We start from the raw sequence: 7850 nt of genomic DNA, 5'->3' as shown, positions 1-7850 counted from the left end.
CTACATCGTTGAGTTGGGATAAACATGAAGCAACAAAAATGCATTAATCTTTTCATCCTGTATAGCAACCAAACATGGTGTATAGATATGTGTCACAATCATTCTATACACTAATTATTCTAGACAACTCTAAAATAGGCATGCTCCTTATCTTCTAGTTTTCTATCTTCCTTTCATCTTCCGAGTTAAGGATAGACAACAAATATGTTTCAATGGTGATCAAGCATTAAAACAATTAAAACAAAAATATAAGAGTAACTTCATATGAAACCCATTTTCAACCAAAGCAAATAAAAATTAAACCTTCATCTTATGACTACAACCCAAGAACAAGGGAATTTAACCCTCATGGTTTGTGAGATATTTACATGAATCATTTATAACATAAAACTTGAATTTAAGGTTAAAAGAAAGAAAAAAATATCACCAAACTAGGTCTTCTCTCGTCTTCCTTCCGCCTCTCTCCAACAAGAACAAGTGCCGTCATAAAAAAAATATAAAAATGCTCTTTATAGCATCAAAAAATGCGTTGTTAAAGCAATCGCACTGAAGTCGGCGACACGGACTTGGGTTGTTCGAATACAATATTTCATTTTCCCACTTTTGGGATGAATCTCACATACCCATATCCAGGTCCGCGATGCGGACTTGTCGCGGATCAAAGTCTCGCCAAATAATTTCACGCTTTGGTTTTTTGATCAACATATTTCCAAGGTCCGCGACGCGGACTTGTCGCGGACCAAACTACCTGATGAAATAATTTCATTTCTTCGTATGCGGACCTGTCGTGGACTACACTATTTTGTCCAATACTGTAATGACCTTGAGGGTGATTTTCGTAAATTTGTACAAAACACGCGTGAACAGTAACACGCGTGAACAGTAACACGCGTGAACAGTAACTTTTTGGGCAGAAAATGCCCCTTTCTTCCCATTTCAATATTTTTTTTCAACATTTGTTTGAGTTCTTGAACTCCTTGAGGTGATTTGAGAAGAGATTTTCGAGGCAAAGTGTTGGGTAAGTGATTTTTGACCTAAAACCTTCCTTTTTCATTAAGTTTTTGACGATTTTAACTCTTAAATTTTAGTTTCAAACCCCAAAAATCCTTGTTTCTTCCCTAATCCGAATTTAAGGAAAATTGTGATTTCCAACTCGTTTTGAGCTCTATTTTTATGGGTTTTTCAACCATGAGTTCCTTATTACCAATAGAATGGGATTGTTCAATAAATTTACAGATTTGACCCTTTTCGAAAATAGTTAATTTTTGGACCATTTTACCCCCGGTTCTGAAACCTATCAATATGGGTGTCATTGGACTCCTTGTGACGTGTATGTTTCATTGTTGATAGTGGATTGTCATTCCGGGCGCTGAATTCGAGATTTGCTTGTCCGGTAGAGGTATTTGAGTGCGGTTTCGGCAATTGAGGTAGGTTTGGCTATCTTTCTTTGAGATTGAGATGGGATAATTAGTCATTCATATGTTATAGACTTTGGGATGGGGTTGTAGTATGAGTTGAGAATGTTATATATATTGTGATGTCCGTGTGGAGGCTTATTTATTAATGTGTTGCCGTGACGGGGTTTATTTGTATTACATAGCCCGTGTGGGGACCTTATTTGTTATCTTATTTGCTTTGAGAGCATGTGAATTATGATTTGCCTAAGAGAGAGGCTTGAGTATATTATTTGACTTGTGATGCCGCCTGAGAGATTGAGTTGGGGTTTTTGAGCATACTTGGGTATTGAAATATTGTTGAGAAAGGGGTGAATATTTAAATGAAAGTGTGTTCTTCCCGTTACTATTTATTGAGGGTGAATATCATGTGTAGGTTAAGTTTTGAGAACTTTGAACCTTATACCACATGTGAGTTGATTATTACTTCCATGCATATGTGTTTTGATGCATTCATCCTCATTCATCATATCATGAAACATGGGAAGTTGAGAAATATGGAAATTCTTTTTGAGAAAGAAAAATGAAACACCTTTAAACCTTTGTATCTTGAGTCCCTGACCGAGGCAGTTTTTCGGCAGGGTAGTGGATGCATTGTGATCCCAAACTTTGTATCTTGAGTCCCTGATCGAGGCAGTTTTCCGGCAGGGTAGTGGATGCATTGTGATCCTAACCTTTGTATCTTGAGTCCCTGACCGAGGCAGTTTTTCGGCAGGGTAGTGGATGCATTGTGATCCATTGACCACGAGGAGGTGGCAAGGATAATGAGATTGAGGTATATGGTTTGCGAGACCCCCATGGGTCCTGCTTGGTAGCACAGCTCGGCAGGTGTATACGACAGGCTGTGCGACAGTCTTGATTCCACCGTACCACCACATCATTGCATCATCATATTGCATTGCATTGCATTGACATTTGTGCTGCTTGAATTATTTGATTAATTGTGATTATGAGTTGTTATTATACTTTATTCGTGCCACTATATATATAAACTGGCGGCGCCGATGCCGAAGTGGGACTTTTCTATATGCAGGTGGAAGCGTTCCTTAGTTTATTTCATAGGTTTGATTAATTCCTTATACTCAGTCAGCTAAAACCTACTGAGTACATGTGAATTGTACTCACCCCTACTTCTGTGTCCCTTTTTGATGCAGATACTAGTCGGGGTACCCCACGTGGCAGTTAATATTCTAGCGGATTATGTAATTCTCAGATTAGTGGTGAGGTCCCAGAATTCGGATCGTCACTAGTCTATCTTTATTTTTCAGTCTTTTGTATCATTCAGAGACTTATGTTGTATCTTCAGATTCGAACCTTGTATTAGATGCTCTTTATACTTATGACACCAGGTTTTGGGATAATTTCTTCATTGTTTTTTTTTCTTTTTATTTAAATCGTGGAATCACTTTCCCCTTTGGGAGTCTTGTATGAATTTTATTTTTAGGGTTACACATCAGATTGGGTTTTGAGATGTGTGCCATCATGACCTCAGTTTTTGGGTCGTGACAATTGGTATTAGAGCACTAGGTTCACCGGTCTTATAAGTTAAAGAGCAGGGTGTCTAGTAGAGTCTTGCGGATCGGTACTTAGACGTCCGTACTTATCTTCGAGAGGCTACAAGATACTTAATAGGAGAATTTCTTTCTTTTTACTCCCTTCGTGCGATTTATTCATATCAAGTGTTATTTACCTCTGATCTATTCCTTCCGCATTAAAAGTAACTGTCAGGTTCGAAATATCGGCTCTTGCTTAAGGATGATTTAGTGATGCCTATTCGATCCTGATTATGAGTATGAAGATGTGGAGCAACAAAAAAAAAAGTATGGAAGATGGTCGGTTAGACTTTGATAGTTAGATTTCAAATTTTAGATATCTAATTAGCCCACTTTGGATTCCTTTGAGATCTGTGGTTCCACCTATGTCTTCTAGCGTTGCTATGTTTACTTAGGAGCAAAAGAGATTTGGAGAGATTCGTCAGGGTATTGTCTCCCAAGTTTGAGGTTATCACTATTGAGAAGGCTTATATCTTTTTGACCAAGTGTCAGGATAGGTTGTTCAAAATTGGGTATCTTGAAGGCACATGGAATGTCTTATTTCTTTTTATAATTGCGGGAATGGCTAAGAAGTGATAGAGGTCTGTTCTTGCTCATAGACCTGTCGGTCCTCCTATGATGAGTTGGGAGTAGTTTACTTAGGTTGTTTTGTGATGGTGAGTTTGAATAAGGGGCAAATATGTGATTCTTCTTCTATTTAGCCAGGGTCACAAGTTGTCTGCAATACACCAGTTTTAGTTGTTTGAGATGCTTTATGGAGTACTCGAGGTGGTGGTTGTAGTGGTTCACAGGCTAAGGGTGACCATTAATTATGCTATGCAATACTAGGTAAATTTGAGGCAGAGGCCTCTGATGTGGTTATTACATGTATTATTCTGGTTTGCCATCATTTTACGTCAGTATTATTTGACCCAGGGTCTACCTATTCTTATGTGTCGATTTATTTCGATGTGGGTATTGATTATGTGAGTGAGTCCCTTATTGTGCCTATTACTATTTCTACCCCAATAGGTGAATCTTTAGTAGTGGATCGGGTATACAAGGGATGTTTGGTGATATTTTCGGGTAGAAAGACCCGTGCAGACTTGATTTTACTAGATATGCTTGATTTTGATGTGATATTGGGTATGGACTGGTTATCTCTTTATCATGCTATATTAGATTGTTATGCAAAGACCGTGACCTTAGCTTATCCCGATTTACCTAGCTTAGTATGGAAGGGTAATCCGAGTTCGTATCCTAAGGGGGTGATATCTTATATTCGTGCTCGTCGCTTGATGGATAAGGGTTGTTTGTCTTATTTGGCTCATGTACGTGATCTCACCACAGAGTCATCTCATATAGAGACTACGAGGGTGGTGAGAGAGTTTATGGATGTATTTCCTACAGACTTGCCGGGAGTTCCTCCTGATCGTGATATCGATTTTGTGATTGATTTGGAGCATGACACTAAACCCATATCTATTTCTCCTTATCGGATAGCTCCGGCAGAATTGAAAGAGTTGAAAGAACAATTGGAAGATTTATTGAAGAAAAGGTTTATTAGACCTAGTGTATCACCGTGGGGTGCACCGGTTTTATTTGTGAAGAAGAAAGATGGTACTATGAGGATGTGTATTGACTATCGACAGTTGAACAAAGTCACTATCAAGAACAAGTATCCTCTCCCTCGCATTGATGATTTATTTGACCAGCTTCAAGGTGCATCGGTGTTCTCAAAGATTGATTTGAGGTCGGGTTACCATCAATTGAGAGTTCGAGAATCTGACATCCCGACTGCATTCAGGACTCGTTATGGGCATTATGAGTTTGTGGTTATGTCCTTCGGGTTGACTAATGCCCCGGCTGCTTTTATGGAGTTGATGAACCGGGTATTTCGACCTTATTTGGACTCGTTTGTGATTATGTTTATTGATGACATCTTGGTTTATTCCAAGAATGAGGCGGATCATGTTAGGCACCTGAGGACAGTCCTTCAAAGATTGAGAGAGGAGAAGTTGTATGCAAAATTCTCCAAATGTGAGTTTTGGCTTGAGTCCGTGACATTCTTGGGTCATATAGTGACCAAGGATGGTATTATGGTTGATCCAGCCAAAGTTGCAGCGGTTCGTGATTGGGTTAGGCCTACTTCGGTTACCGAGATTCGGAGTTTTATTGGGTTGGCAGGCTACTATCATCGGTTTGTTCAAGGATTCTCTTCTATTGCAGCCCCATTGACTAGGCTAACTCAAAAGACCGTGGCATTTCAGTGGACTCATGAGTGTGAGGCGAGCTTTCAAAAGCTCAAGGAATTATTGACTTCAGCACCTATTCTAGCCTTACCCGAGGAGGGCGTGGCATTTATTGTGTTTTGTGATGCTTCGGGAGTCGGCTTGGGTGGTGTATTGATGCAAAAAGGTAGAGTTATAGCTTATGCTTCTCGACAGTTGAAGGTACATGAGAAGAACTATCCTACCCACGACTTAGAGTTAGCAGCAGTGGTGTTTGTTCTGAAGTTGTGGAGGCATTATCTCTATGGAGTGCATTGCGAGGTCTATACTGACCACCGTAGCCTTAAGTATATCTTTTCTCAGCCGAATCTGAACATGCGGCAGCGTAGGTGGTTAGAGTTATTGAAAGACTATGACATTACCATACTTTATCATCCGGGCAAAGCTAATGTGGTAGCGGATGCCCTGAGTCGCAAAGCATCTAGCATGGGTAGTTTGGCCTTTCTTAAGGCTGTGGAGAGGCCTTTGGCGTTGGAGGTTCAGTCATTGGCTAGACAGTTGGTCCGACTGGATATTTCTACACATCATGGTATTTTGTCATTTGTGGAGGCTAGGTCTACTTTGATGGATCAGATTCGTACACACCAGTTTGAAGATGAAAAGTTGAGGGCCATTCGAGACAAAGTGTTGAGTGGTGAAGCAAAATCAGCCTCTCTTGATCTGGAAGGAGTTTTGAGGATTAATGGTCGCATTTGTGTGCCCAAGGTTAGTGAATGGGTACATATGATATTAGAGGAGGCTCATTGTTCCAAGTATTCGATTCACCCGGGAGTGGCAAAAATGTTTCATGACTTGAAACAACACTATTGGTGGTGTGGCATGAAGAGAGACATTATTGATTTTGTGGCTAAGTGTCTAAATTGCCAACAAGTGAAGTATGAGCATCAGAAACCGGGTGGTCCTATGCAAAGGATGCCCATTCCTGAGTGGAAATGGGAGCGTATCACTATGGACTTCGTGTCTGGATTACCCATGGCATTGGGTAAGTATGACTCTGTCTGGGTGATTGTGGATCGATTGACCAAATCAGCCCATTTCCTTCCGATAAAGACTAGCTACAATGCAGATCAGTTAGCTAGGATCTATCTTCGTGAGATTGTTAGGCTGCATGGGGTGCCTATCTCTATTGTATTAGATCGGGGTTCAGTGTTCACCTCCCACTTTTGGAAGGCATTACAGCGTGGTTTGGGTACGCGGCTAGAGATGAGTTCAGCATTTCATCCCCAAACCGATGGTCAGTCTGAACGGACTATTCAGGTGTTGGAGGATATGCTTAGGGCCTGTGTGATTGATTTTGGTGCCCGATGGGACCAACACTTGTCCTTAGCAGAGTTTGCCTATAATAACAGTTATCACTCCAGCATTCAAATGGCACCATTTGAGGCATTGTATGGTCGTAGGTGTCGATCACCCATTGGATGGTTTAATTCTGTTGCGGTTGATGCATTGGATACTGACTTACTTAGGGATGCTGTGGAGCGGGTACGTTTGATTCAGGGTCGACTATTGACAACTCAGAGTCGTTAGAAGAGTTATGCTGATAGGAGGGTTCGTCCCTTAGAGTTCATGGTGGGTGATTGCGTGTGGCTTAAAATATCGCCCATGAAGGGTGTGATGAGGTTCGGAAAGAAGGGCAAGCTTAGCCCAAGGTTTGTTGGCCCGTTTGAAATCCTGAGGAGAGTAGGTGGAGTGGCGTATAAGTTGGCCTTACCCCCTAAATTGTCAACTGTCCATCCGGTGTTTCATGTTTTCATGCTTCGCAAGTACATACCGGATGAGTCTCATGTGATTTCTTATGATGCGGTAGAGTTGAGTCCGGATTTGACTTATGAGGAGGAGCCGACAGTTATTCTAGATAGGCGGCTTCGTAGACTCAGGACCAAGGAGGTCACTTCGGTCAAGGTGCAGTGGCAGCATCGGCCTGCTGAGAAGGCGACTTGGGAGTTAGAGTCTGATATGCAGGCTCGATACCCTCAACTTTTTGAGACCCCAGGTACTTTATTTTATCTTATGTTCGAGGACGAACATCCTTTTTAGTGGTGGATATTGTAATGACCTTGAGGGTGATTTTCGTAAATTTGTATAAAACACGCGTGAACAGTAACACGCGTGAACAGTAACACGCGTGAACAGTAACTTTTTGGGCAGAAAATGCCCCTTTCTTCCCATTTCAATATTTTTTTTCAACATTTGTTTGAGTTGTTGAACTCCTTGAGGTGATTTGAGAAGAGATTTTCGAGGCAAAGTGTTGGGTAAGTGATTTTTGACCTAAAACCTTCCTTTTTCATTAAGTTTTTAACGATTTTAACTCTTAAATTTTAGTTTCAAACCCCAAAAATCCTTGTTTCTTCCCTAATCCGAATTTAAGGAAAATTGTGATTTCCAACTCATTTTGAGCTCTATTTTTATGGGTTTTTCAACCATGAGTTCCTTATTACCAATAGAATGGGATTGTTCAATAAATTTACAGATTTGACCCTTTTTGAAAATAGTTAATTTTTGGACCATTTTACCCCCGGTTCCGAAACCTATCAATATGGGTGTCATTGGACTCCTTGTGACGTGTATGTTTC

This window comes from Solanum dulcamara, chromosome 12 (assembly GCF_947179165.1).
Source record: "Solanum dulcamara chromosome 12, daSolDulc1.2, whole genome shotgun sequence".
Classification (NCBI taxonomy): Eukaryota; Viridiplantae; Streptophyta; class Magnoliopsida; order Solanales; family Solanaceae; genus Solanum; species Solanum dulcamara.
Note: the sequence above shows the minus strand (reverse complement) of the source record.